The following is a 13,284-nucleotide window of genomic DNA, read 5'->3' as shown; positions in this document are numbered from 1 at the left end:
ATAAGATCTTGGCCTGGCATGATTCTGCTCCCATTTATACCAATGTAAATCAGTCCCTTTGTTTATAAACTAGGTGCCAAATTCATACCTGGTGTAAGCAGGTGTAGTTCTACTATCTTCAGTGGAGTTTCACCCATTTACACCAGGGCTGAACTAGTCTATAGATTTTTAGCTTTTGACATATTAATTTGGCTGCTTTTGGGGTTAATGTGGTGTCGCAGGACAGAGGTGTAAAACCTTTGGCTGCCATGCTAAAGACCCAGCTTCCCCCTGCTTCCCTGTAGGGTGGCCGTGTACATGGGCCAAGACCCTTAGCCGGGAGTCCAGCTGCAGGCCCTAACGAGGGCAGGCTCAGTGTAATCTGCTGAGCCAAGTAGAACCAGCTGGGCTGATGACTGGGAAGAAATATAAACTTAGGGAGGAGCTCAGTGTGGGGAGGCTAGCCAGGCAGGAGGATAGGAGGGCTGTAGCTCTGTCTCTGCTGGCTGACACAAGCCTCAAAGGCCAGAGGACCCCGTTAGGGGTCGGAGCGGGGACCGGTGTTGGGGGAATTGGGACTGTACAGCTACTGTAAATAAAAGAACACAAGTGAAGCACTTGCAAGAGGCGTCTGAGACCCTTTCTTTTGCCAGCCCAAGCACAGGGCGCAGGGACAAGGGGAAGGAAACTTGTGCTGCCCTGTGACGTGTGGGTTAATTGGGTTAAATCTAAAATTAATCACTATTATGTACAAAGTACTGAAAATGACAGGGTTTTAGTCCCACTACAGATTTACTGTAGCACGCTAGCCCACTAAACCTGAGGAACTTTTGGGTCTTAATATACAATGGATCCGTGCTGGCATTTGGCTCAATACTCTTCAGGAATGTTTAAGCTATACACATAAAGGCAGATTTTCTGAGCCCAGATTATGCCAAATTCATACCAGTTACCGGGAAGTTACAGATGCTGTCCAAGACATTCAGATAATGAGAGAGGATCTACTGGGGCTCCACAGACTTGCTTGTTTGCATCTACTTTTACTTATTAAATACAGCTTGTAGACAAGAACGTTCTTGCACTGGACTCCTTTGGAATTCTACCAAAAGACTGTGTGTTTTGCTACAAAATAATTTATATTCAAATTAATAATTTTTATTTAAATGAATTGGTAAATTGTTCCACTTTATGATTCGTGCAACTCCATGGTTAAGTACACTTGGGTAAGGATTGTGACTTGAACGATTGTGTTTGAGAGCACTAAAGCTAATGATGTCATTTTGGTTTAAGATGAAAAAATTACAAACCCCATGCAACAGACATACAATTTGCCTCCAGATAAAAACAAAGATCTTTGAGATCAGTCTGAATATAGCAATCTTGTTGTCTTTTCATGCTGCATTATATGATAGCTCCCAGGCCACAAATGGAAACTGCTTTTTTTTTTTTTTTTTTGGAAGTGAAGGAAATCCGTAGAGACTAATAGTAGAATGTGAGCTGCTCAAAATATGTCATGACCATGAGTAGCCAGCATCCACCATGTCATGATGCTGCACGTGGTTTTACTGCTGTGCTGCAGGACAGATGTTAATTTTTTAACGGTAATTATTTTGCATTATCATCTTTTCACACTTTGTAATCATTCACCTTTAAATCAAAGCTGTGCTATCTCATTTGGATAATTTCTCTGCGTAGTCTGAGGGGAAACAAAAGACATAGCCAATGTAATAACATAATAACTATGATAACATATCACACTATGCATAAACAAGGGCACCTTTGGAACACACAGATTATAAATTAAATATCCATAGATATTTTACTGTTTCTAGATTGCCAGCTACCAGACAGAGGATGGCACAAATACAGAATAGTAATTGGCTCTTCAGCAAGAGCTGCTATAGTGAGAAGTGCTATAGAAATGCACCTAATAATGGTTTCCAAAAGGTAAGCCTGTGTCACTTCCACAGTGATGATGAAGGGGAAAACATAGTAGAAATATTTACTAGCTGAAAGGGAGCAACTGGTACAAAGCAAAAGCCAGCTGCCAAATAGCCTCTTTAGGGGTGCAGCTGCTTCTGCCAAATTTATAGAGTCAGAGAGCAGAAAAGTATGCTGGGGAAAAGGTTACCACAAAGAATTACCCCTACACACAGGAGTTTCAGTAGTGAGCAGATACATGTAGAAAGGTACTTGTAGGAAGGGGCTAGAAAAAAACATTTACGTTTTTCCAGGATGGATCCTCGTGTCTGAAATAGCTGTTTTTTCGTTTTGGTTTGCTTCTCAATTATACTAAGGTCCCTTTACACCCTTCTGGATGCACAGGGCCGTGCTGACTTGTGCAGCACTATCTTAAGGGCTCTACACTGTCCCTGATCCCTGCCTCTGGCATAAGTGCAGACAAGGACGTGCCAAGGTACGCTGGGAACATTGACAGAGTGCACTGTAACTACAGTTATTCACATTTTTCCAGGGCTGCGGGAAGCAGAGTATAATTAGAGCGTGTCTGCTCTCATGTACACTGGGGACTGCACAACCTCATGAAGTGCAAGGGCAACTTAAAACCAGCTTAGCTCTCTTCTCCCTGTATCCCTGAGCCAAACACAGGAGTAGAATAACAAAGTCAGGCCCTATGTTTCTCTAAAAAAAACCTGGGACACAATTTTGTTATGAGCTGTTTGCTGCATATAGTATATTACAACTATATTACACACAGATATAATATATATTGTTTTCTTTGATTCTACATGATCACCTTAAAGAAATACCATAACACATTTTTTTTATCATCTGTGATGGCAGAACGTTATTAGCTCCAGTTTTAGCATTATTTCTAGGTAATTATTGTTATTTCTCATTTACAATGGGCCCTTTTGCCCTGAGACCTGCACTGGTAGTGGACCCTTAAAGTGGGTGTATACTGAATTTACTCAAATTTAAGGCTCCTATACCCTACTAGGGTGGTATAAATGAGAATTAAATCTTCTGTGACAGGGGAATGTGTAATATAATGTGGTGAAGCATCATGAAGGGTAAACTTCTGAAAAATATGGAAATGATAAAGAAGTCAGATTGAAACATGGTGTTAGTTGCATCCGATCCACCAAAATTACAAGTGGATATGAATGTTGACTCAGTTCTATTTGCTGACTGTTTGTAACTCTTTACAACTGTACTTCATCATTTCTTAAATTTACTGCAACCGTTTTACTGTAGGTCAGTTTGAAGTACAAATAACTTCTTAAGATTGCATGTCAACTATTATTTATATACTGGGTATATGTACAGTATGCTTGTTTTACTCATTGTTTATAGCCTCTTCATACCAGAATGTTTTTGCCTCTGATTATATGTATTTCATTTACTGTAGCAAACTAATGTTTATCTCCTCGTCCACTCTCTTTTTTAAAATTAAAAAACAGAGGCATCTGGGTCTGTGCAGCAGGAATATAGCTCTGGGAAAAATGCATCTTACCCTACTTTTTTAAGATCCTGGTGCACAAACGGAACTTGTTGCAGGATCAGAACATTATTATATTAATAAATTCCATGCTGCATAATGAACAAGATATGTCACATACTTGGTATCTCATTTGGAAGTGCAAATGTAATGAACATCACTGTCACCACGCAGGGGCTGGGTATTGGCTTGAAGTTAAGCAGTTAAATGTTTCTGCATACCCAGCTCATAATGTTGTCAGGATATAGATATTCAGGCCTGTCTGTAAAGGCCTGTACTTTAAGAATTTAGGGGTATTCTTATCACTTCGCTAGTTCTAGAAGTATAAAAGAAAGAATCAAAATCACTGTCTGCTGGTGTAAGGGCCTTCTCTTGCTGTGACAGTTTGAGGCCCTGTTCTTAGGCTAAGGCCTTTGGCTAAGCAGCAGAGGCAGCCATAAGCTGGGAAGCGACCGGTCACATCCTCACATTCCAAACTAGTCACATTGAAAGAAGGTGCTATTGGGCTGTTAGGAATACAGTCCTGTCCTGATAATGCCTATCACCTCCAGAGAAAGGGAAGTGCCTAGAAAATGTAAAAGGAAACAGCATCCTGTCTGGCAAGAACTCACTTATCAATACTGGGATGTGAAATCCTCACTTCTGTATTGTTTTGTCATTATAGTTCCCACTTTGCTATTGTTTGTCTGTATAATCTCTGTCTGGTTCTGTGATTGTTCCTGTCTGCTGTATAATTAATTTTGCTGGGTGTAAACTAATTAAGGTGGTGGGATATAATTGGTTACATAATCATGTTACAATATGTTAGGATTGGTTAGTTAAATTTCAGGAAAATGATTGGTTAAGGTATAGCTAAGCAGAACGGAGGTTTTACTATATAATCTATAGTCAATGAGGAAGTGAGGGGGCCTTGGTGGGAGGGGGTGGGTGTGTGTGTGTGAGGGAGAGATGGGAACAGGGTATGGGGGTGGAGAAATTGGAACCATGTTTTGCTAAAGGGGGAAATGGGAACAGGGAATGAGGGTAAGGAAATTGGAACCATGTTTTGCTAAAGGGGGAAATGGGAACAGGGAATGGGAGTAAGGAAACTGGAATCCTGTTTGGTTAAAGGGAGAAATGGGAACAGGGACACAGGTGTAAGGCTCTGTGGTGTCAGAGCTGGGAAGGAGGATACTAAGGAAGGAAACTGGAATCATGCTTGCTGGAAGTTCACCCCAATAAACATCGAATTGTTTGCACCTTTGGACTTCGGGTATTGTTGCTTTCTGTTCATGCGAGAAGAACCAGGGAAGTAAGTGGGTGAAGGAATAAGCCCCCTAACAAATGTGTACACATTGGGCCCTCTGCTCCATGGCAGAGGGGAACAAATGACGTTAAAATGGAAGTGTCAGAAAAGCAGTGGAAGGGGTGGCAGAAGCAAAGTTTCTGCAGTGCGGTTTCACTCCTCCAGGGCCCACAACATATCTCCATGCAAAGAAAAGCAGCTAAGGCAAGTGCAGACAGGGAACAGGCATGCAGAAGTATGGTCCCCTCAGACATGGGTGATTTCTGGAAGTAATAGTGACTGTCTTCTCCATGGTTTTTATCCCCTTTTGGTCAACCCTTCACAGAGGTGGGTTGGGGGGTAGCACTGTAGAAAATTGGCTGTCCTTTCAGAGAGCTCAAGAGCCATAGTATCAGAGACCAATTTCTCCATAGATCACTGAGCTACCCTTCACTCCTCCTCACTGCCATAAACCCTCCCAACAGGCTACATTGACACTAAGAATTGTAAGAAATTCTCCTCACCACCTGCCATGGTCAAGCACCAGTATAGCACCATTGTTGTAGCACCAGTACTCTAGTACAACTGGTTGGAACGCTGGTGTAGACTGTCTGCAGGTGTTTTTACTCCAGTGTCATTTATACCTACTGTGAGAATGCACTATTGCTAATACCAGTGCTAGGTCAATGCTAAAGAATTGCCTAAAATCCTCAGTATAGATAAATTCTCACCTTAGGGAACTCTCATGTTGTTGGTCCAACCTGTTAAGAGCAGGCAAGAATATCTGTGGAAGTCTACACTGCTATTCCAAGCTTTGCTAGAACCAGTGGAAATTGCACTGGTGCCAGGCAACAGTGGTGGGGGAACTCCAAGAAACCCTCAGAGGAAACAATCTATGGGGCTAACCACCTTGCAATCCACAGAGATTTCAATGGATTTCAATGGTGATGGATGTTTATTGGACTTTCTGTTGCTCTGCCTCTTGCAAAGTACTTAAAAGAAAAAGTGCTAAAGCATGGAATTTGATATTTAGAATCTACTGCAAAATTCCCATCAGATTTTAACATTTCTTAAACTAGGTCACACTTTTTGGCCTAAACTACTATATTTAACAGTCTCTCTTTATACACAGCTTATTATATTCAGTAATTCAACTTCTAATATTCCCCAGCAAAAGAAAACACTTTACAGCTCATGTTACTGTGAATTTTAATAAGTTTTTTTGTTAAATATTTCATCTTAATAAAAATGTCCCAAAATAAGAAAAAAAAATCTCTGTAACTCTCTCGACACTTACATGTAAAAATCACTAACACTTTTACATTTCAGAAAATAAGTAAATATTTTCTCCAGTCACTATTGTTTTGATATATTTGGTTAAACTTTAAGAGCAAAGAACATAAAATATATATTTCTACAAACCCTGGGTTCATTGCTCCAATGGTGGAGCCTGGCTTGAGAGGATCTCAGCAGCAGAAAGGCAGTCTGGAGTGTGGGTCACAACAGTGCAAATCATCCACAAACTCATGCTCTGCCAGGGGATTCTGAGATGGCTGGTGCCCCGATACCATGGTGAAAGGTGTAGTATAACAGTCAAAAATAGAAAAATGTGTGTATGAACAAACTAGAAAGGATAGGACAAGTGGGGTAGGTATGATAATAACAGGAGTCATCAGATGACACTCTTATACATAGTCTTACAAGTTTTTTTCTAAGTATAAACATGTTTTTAGTCTTACAAGGAAATACTGCGTGCATGGTTTTCTGATGTCCTTTCTATGGGAATGCTGTAGTAAGCAGCAAGGGAATTTGTTCTTTGCCTTAACCTACACAGAGTTAATTCTTGAACTCTCTCTTTAGACTAGGACATTGGTATTTGGGCTAAGATCACTGAAAGGGGGGATTGCCTGTGTGCTGTTTGTGAGCACCTCTGTTCAAGGACTCGTGTATATAAACCAAGTTGTAGTAAGAATATACCCACATTCCATATTATGGATTTCTCCTCCAATGGGAAGGAGGAGATATCTCTTATATCTGTGACCTCTTGGCAGAGGGGCAACAGTGGTAGTGATTCAGTCAGGATCAATGGAAGCTACTTGGAGGTCCTGTTAGCAATGGAGGTTGCTAGGGTAGAGTTTGGTCCAGTGGGAGTTTTGCCTGAATAAGAAACTAGGCCTGTGCTCAAAACAAAGAATAGGTTTATCGCTTTAACTAAGAACTACTTTATTTTTACACATTTCCTTATTTTAATATAGATTGTAATAAATAGAAAACAAACATTTATAACAAATGTATTAAAACGAAACAATTTGGGACTAAGTTTTTTTTAAAAAATGATTAATTTGTAACTTAGGTTGGATTTATATTTATTTATTTGGCATTGGCTATAGAGGGAAGAGGGACAGAACTACCTTATCTGACCCAGTCTGAAATCCACTATTCATTAATTCTCCAAATCCCCTTAGATTGCTTAGATCAAATGTGGCTAAAAGTAGCCTTTCAAGTACATTTGAATCCCTGCAGGTTTTACCTTTACTCTGATGTTTTATTTAAAAATGAAGAGAATAATTTCTTTTTATTCTTCTGCAGAATTTAATTTTTTTATAAAAAAGAATAAAGGGAAAATGATCTTGAGAAAGTCCTTTCTGTTAACATACAGGCTGAATACACTCTCCCTAACACTGGAAACAATGGAAGGTGTAGGCATTGTACTTGTAAATGTGAACACTGCCAACCAGGAGGGCATTGCTCTAAGCAATAGACTTTAATGATTAGTCTCAGCCAGGTAATTTTAGATTTGGCTTAAAATAGCAATGAGGCTATTCACTTAGAACATAAAAATGATCCTCTCCCCACAGACAATCTAGTCAATGGACATTAAAAGAGTTTTAGGATAAAGTTTCAGTCTTATAGAGCCACATCCTGGCCCTTTCTATACAGATATGCAAAGAGAGGGTGATGATCTTGTGGTTAAGGCACTTCACCAAAATTTATGAGCTTTGGTTTCAGCTCTTAGCTCTGCCACAAATTTTGCACGACCCTCAGCAAGTCATTTCCACACAGATCCGGCACAGCATTTGCTTTACATTAAGCTTGTCAGTGGGACTACTCACATGGTTAAAGCTGAATATGTGCTTCAGTGGTTCACTAAATCTGGGCTTTCATCTCTCTGTGGGTCACAGCCCCATCTGTAAAACAGGGATGATACTACTTCCAATCCCAGCCTCAGAAGGGTGTTGTGAGACTAAATCCATTACCCTTTGCAAGGTGTTCAGTTACTATGGTGATACAAGTCAAGTGAGCACCTAGACAGATAATGGGAGAGGACACAAGGTGATGTCTGCTCCTCTGCAGGAATTGGCCAGAATCTGATGGGGGAAAGCAGTCCCTGAACCCTCCTAGCACACTGAGGATACCAGTTATCCAAAAAAGGGCGTGAGAAGGGTGAAAACAGGGCTTACTTCTATACGTGGTCTGCAGGATTGGCTTGATGCAAAATGAGGAGTACCCTGCACCCTCTCTGAAGGCAGCATGTGCATCCTGTCATATATAGAAGATCTAGAGTAGAGGGTGAGGAAAGAAGTACAACCTTTTCCCTTGGATTGACAGAATCATGTCTGCCAGTTTTCTGGGTGAACTGAGCTCTGTGAATGGGTATGGGAATGCTTTGGGGAGAGCTACTTTCCATCCCCTCCAGTAACACAAAGGAAGTATAAACCTACTTGCTGTTTCCCTCTGCTTGAGGCAGTGGTCAGGGGAAAGCAGAAGCCAGAGTCCAGCCTCCACATAAACTGCCATGGATTCCTAAAACGTATGCAGATTCTAATGTGATTTGGAGATTTTGGTGTTGAATCCCCAGCCTGTTTCACAGGAGCAAAGCCCAGCTCACTCAGGGGAACAATATGGTGGAAAGTCCATGAATGGGGACTGCCAAAGAACAATATTTGCTATCAGTTTTTAAACTGAATTTCCCTATTGAAATCAGTGAAGATTTCTGATTAACAATCAATGGCACAATGCAGCCCAGAATGTCCTGCCCTGCTATGTGGGCATTTTTCATGTTAGGGGACTTTCTTACTGAAAGTATATAATGCACTTTAAACTAATGTTCCCTTTTCACTTGGTGGTAGGTGAAGGAGGGAGGAAGACAGAGGTAACTTGAATTCTACTTTATGCCTGTTTTAATAAATAATGAACCCATAATTGTAAGGGTTTTTCCCCTACAGTCGTTTGCAGGCAGGAACAAAGGACTCAAATTTGTTACAATACATATAAAGGGCATTGTGTACATGGAACTTAGTCACTTTTGTGCACTTGCTTTAAAAGTGTGGTCAGGGAGATTTGGAATTTATGCTGCAGAGGAAAGACATTGCATGTGCATGCCAGGTACACAGTATATTTTGATGCAAAGTTCATACCATTGACCTGACAAATTTATTTCCTATATACACCAAGTGGAACTGGTATTACAAAAATTTGAACCCCAACTACAATAATCTTGGCCAAAAGGCCTGTTAGATATGTGTATATGATGGACTTGAGGGAAAGTTACTTTGGGGAGTTTTTCTATACTATATCTTTCATAGAGAACATAGCACATTTGTATTTCTCAGATCTGACAGATACATTTATTTACAGTGAATGATGTTTTTAGAATTGCAAGCCAGATTGCTCTGTATTATAGGGAATGGCATTGTATAGAGCAGCCAAGCATAAAGAAAATAAATATAATGAACATAAAAAGCTAGCCAATGCTGCTTTGTACAGCTAACATATGAAGACAAATAGTTTTTTGAACACAGCAAGACTTTGCAGACACAACCAACTAAAGAGTATAATTCTGACAATCCAATTCCTTTGCTTTCCATGAAGCTAAAAGTGGGTGGCCTGTTGCTCTACAAGTGTCTTGTACTCTTGTTTAACATATATTAATCCAAAAAATTCAATTATATTGCTGGAATCCTTTCAGATATGACTTAAAATTGACTCCCAGGAGCAGTTAGATTGCTGACCAAGCACATATTTCTCATCTAAACACACTTTATCACATCTCTGTTAACACTTCCTTTTAGGGAAACAGTCTCCCCCTCCCCCCCCTGCCCCCAGTAGGCAATAATCTGACAAATAGTTAGGAAAACATTATTTAGTGCAACCAACGTTGAAATGTACCTTCTAATGTCTAATCTATCTTAAGTAAGATGATTGAATAATTGACAAAGAACTCTCTCCAACTACAATTGACATCTGTCAGTGTTTTGCACTCATGCCTCCCGAGTTTTAGGACGGGATGTTTCACAGAGATGAAACATCTCATGGTCTGGTCACACTAATGGATAATTCATTCCTGGCAATGGACAATGGGCAAACACACATATTTTTACTGCTGGATTCCTTAGTATGATTCAGCCAGAATATGTTATCATGCCTCATAGATGTGGCAGGTGAGAGTGGAACTGCAATGAGTTGGTTCAGATCCTTCCTTTAGGAATGATCCCAGAGAGTCTTGTTGGGCGACTGAACCTCTACTTCATGAAGTAGTCACAGAGAGTTTCTCAATGCTCTATCCTCTCTTCCTCCATATTCAGCATATCCAAAAAACCTTTTGGAGGGTTCAGCACGATAGTGCTCCATACACTAGACTGCTTCCCCTCTTGCATAATGCGTCAAATTCACTGTTGTAGTCTTAATCTGCAAAGCTCTCAAAAGATGTCCCTGAGGCTCTCTTGGACTGCCTCTCAGTATGAGGGAACTTTTCGAGACAGTTGTACTCCTCAGAGATTATGAAATTATAAGCTTCAAGGGTGAGACTCATGAGAGCTGTTGTGATAACTGGGCCTACAATTTTACCCTAATAGTGAGTTTAACTGTAAGGAGTGAGTGGAAGTTCATAAAATATCACAATAATCTATAACAAATGTTGTTGAGAAAAGGGCATGACAGGGAGAGACAGACAGACTGAATTAGTCCAAACAAAAAAGGCCTATTGATATAATTCCAGGACTATGATAAGATCACCCCTGGTAAACAAGAACAGAGTGAGATCAAAAATCAATGAACCAAAATGGGTGTGTCAGAAATTAGGAAAAAGAAAAGGAGTACTTGTGGCACCTTAGAGACTAACCAATTTATTTGAGCATAAGCTTTCGTGAGCTACAGCCCACTTCGCTTATGCTCAAATAAATTGGTTAGTCTCTAAGGTGCCACAAGTACTCCTTTTCTTTTTGCGAATACAGACTAACACGGCTGTTACTCTGAAACCTGTCAGAAATTAGGCTGATTGGTGGACAACATAATGAGGTGATGTGATATTCCACCCATAATTCCCTTTTGGGGTCTTTCAAGAAAGAGATTTGGAGAGAAAAAATTACTACTGGAGCAAACTTCACCATCATGGCTGCCACCCTGACCATCTCCTGGGACCACAGACCTTCTCTATCATGATTCTGAGAGATTTTCTAACCAGACTGGGCCAGAGAGAGGGACACTGACACCTCTGCCAGCTCTGTCTTAATCCCAACACCACCTGGGATGTGAGATTGTCTTGTTGGCCCTCCTGCTGCAATTACCACCATGTGTCCTTTTCCTTCCTCATGTTATTTCTTTGCTTTTCTCTCTCTCTCTTTTTGCCATCTGTCTAGAAAGTGTCTGGCTTAGCCAGTTAAGACTATATCTTTTGCAATGCTGTTATAAGCCTGTGACCAGAAGGAGGCAGCTAAATGCAATGCCCTAAAGATTGTGGTGCTTGTACAAGTTTGACAGGTCTTGGAGTGACTGATAAGATCATCTGCCATGCCTGTGTTTTCCCAACAGAGAGGTTGCAACTGAGAGTCAACATCAAAGATAGGCACTGCATTTTCTCTCTTTGCTGTTCTTTTCTCTTCCCTTGTGTCACACAGAGGTGGTATAGCCTACTGGGGGCCCTATGCAGGAATATTTTTGAGGCCACCCCCCTCCACACAACACATACTAAAAAAGCAAATGAGGGTTCCCTTGAGCTGCTCAGGGCCCTAAGCAATTATGCCTAGTGCTGGCACAGCTTGTGTATGTATTCAACTTGTCTTGTCTTCTGTGAAACAGAATCAGACTTTAACAGCAGCAGCAACGATAGCCCCAGCCCGTTTCAACTAACTTCTCTTTTCTCCAGAAAGGACAGTTATTACCATCTTTAATATCGTCAAGGAGACTGTCAAACAAGGGGTGAGAGGTTTCCATCTAAGAACACTCTACAGCTAAAGGGAAAGGGTACAAGGGATGTTGTTCAAATGAAAGCCTTAATTAATACTTCACATTTCAAATGCTTTAACTGTTTTTCCTTCTTTCTGTATCTTTAATAAAAGGTTAAAATGATGTTCAATGGTGTACTTTCCATGGTACTAAGCAGGCGGATGTCTCTGTATCCCAAACCCCAAACACTGTTAACACTGCTTGATGTTGAACAGTGACTCAGTTATGTTAATACCTCTGATTCTCTGGGTCCCTTTTTAGTACATCTAAATAAAAACAGCAAAGCATGAGCACAGCTCTCTTAGCATCTTCTCCACACCTCTGGAAATCCTTTAACAAAGAGATGACATCTTCAAGACAAAACACAAGTCTCATATCTTTGCCATAGCTTTCTCATTGCTAATGTCACCATTGGTTAGGAGTTAGCTGGAATGTTCCAGTAGTAACATTGCAGCAGAGAATTAACTTTTGCATTTGCCTAACTTAAAAAAAAAGTTTACCTAAATATCTAAGTATCTAAATAAAAAGACACACAAATGGTTCTGGGAAGGGGAAGGAAATTAAGGCATCCCATTCTAGCATAATTCCATGAGATAGTCAAGAAACACTTGTGTTGTTTGTGTCTGCCAATTTAGCTCCCACTGAGATGCACTGTTAATAATATAGGAAATATGAACTCAGGATAGTTTAATCAATAAAGAAGGGTGGGCAGATTATTCTTATAATAAAGATTATCTTTGTAAGGGCAACAGTATTAAACTGTAGTTCACACAAAACTGTTCGGAGTAATCATATTAAATACATTTTGAGCATTTGAAAACCTTGTTAATAATTTACTTTAATGATGAAGAAATTAATGACACTATTTCAAACCACTTTGGCTAGCAAATTATAATTGGCATGCATCATACATTCCACGGCTTGCCAGAAAATATGCGGTGTTAACATACTCTTAATACCCATAAAATATATTTTAATAGAGTAATTTGTATGAAGTTATGATCTTTCTCACCGGAATTTCAAATGACACTAGAAGTAAGATGATCAAATTGGCATGGGATTTACATAGGAGTAGTACTGATAAAGAATTTAGTGAGGAGTGTATCCCAAAATTTTCTTTGTTTGGTGATGATTTGCCTTATCCAGGCCCTCAGCTTTCCAGGATGGTAAAATATTTTACCTTAAACAAGACATGTTGGAAACGAGAGAGGAGTCAGTCACTGCAGAGAATTACCCCATAGCCTGCTTGTACGTGAAGGAGAGATCTTTGGACTCCTGCTTGAGATCGGATTGCACTGATAGGTTGCTTTTATTTTATATTCTTTTGAGGGTTATTGAAGTGGGTTTGGAAGGAAAC

Source organism: Natator depressus, chromosome 3, assembly GCF_965152275.1.
Source record: "Natator depressus isolate rNatDep1 chromosome 3, rNatDep2.hap1, whole genome shotgun sequence".
Lineage (NCBI taxonomy): Eukaryota > Metazoa > Chordata > Testudines > Cheloniidae > Natator > Natator depressus.
Note: the sequence above shows the minus strand (reverse complement) of the source record.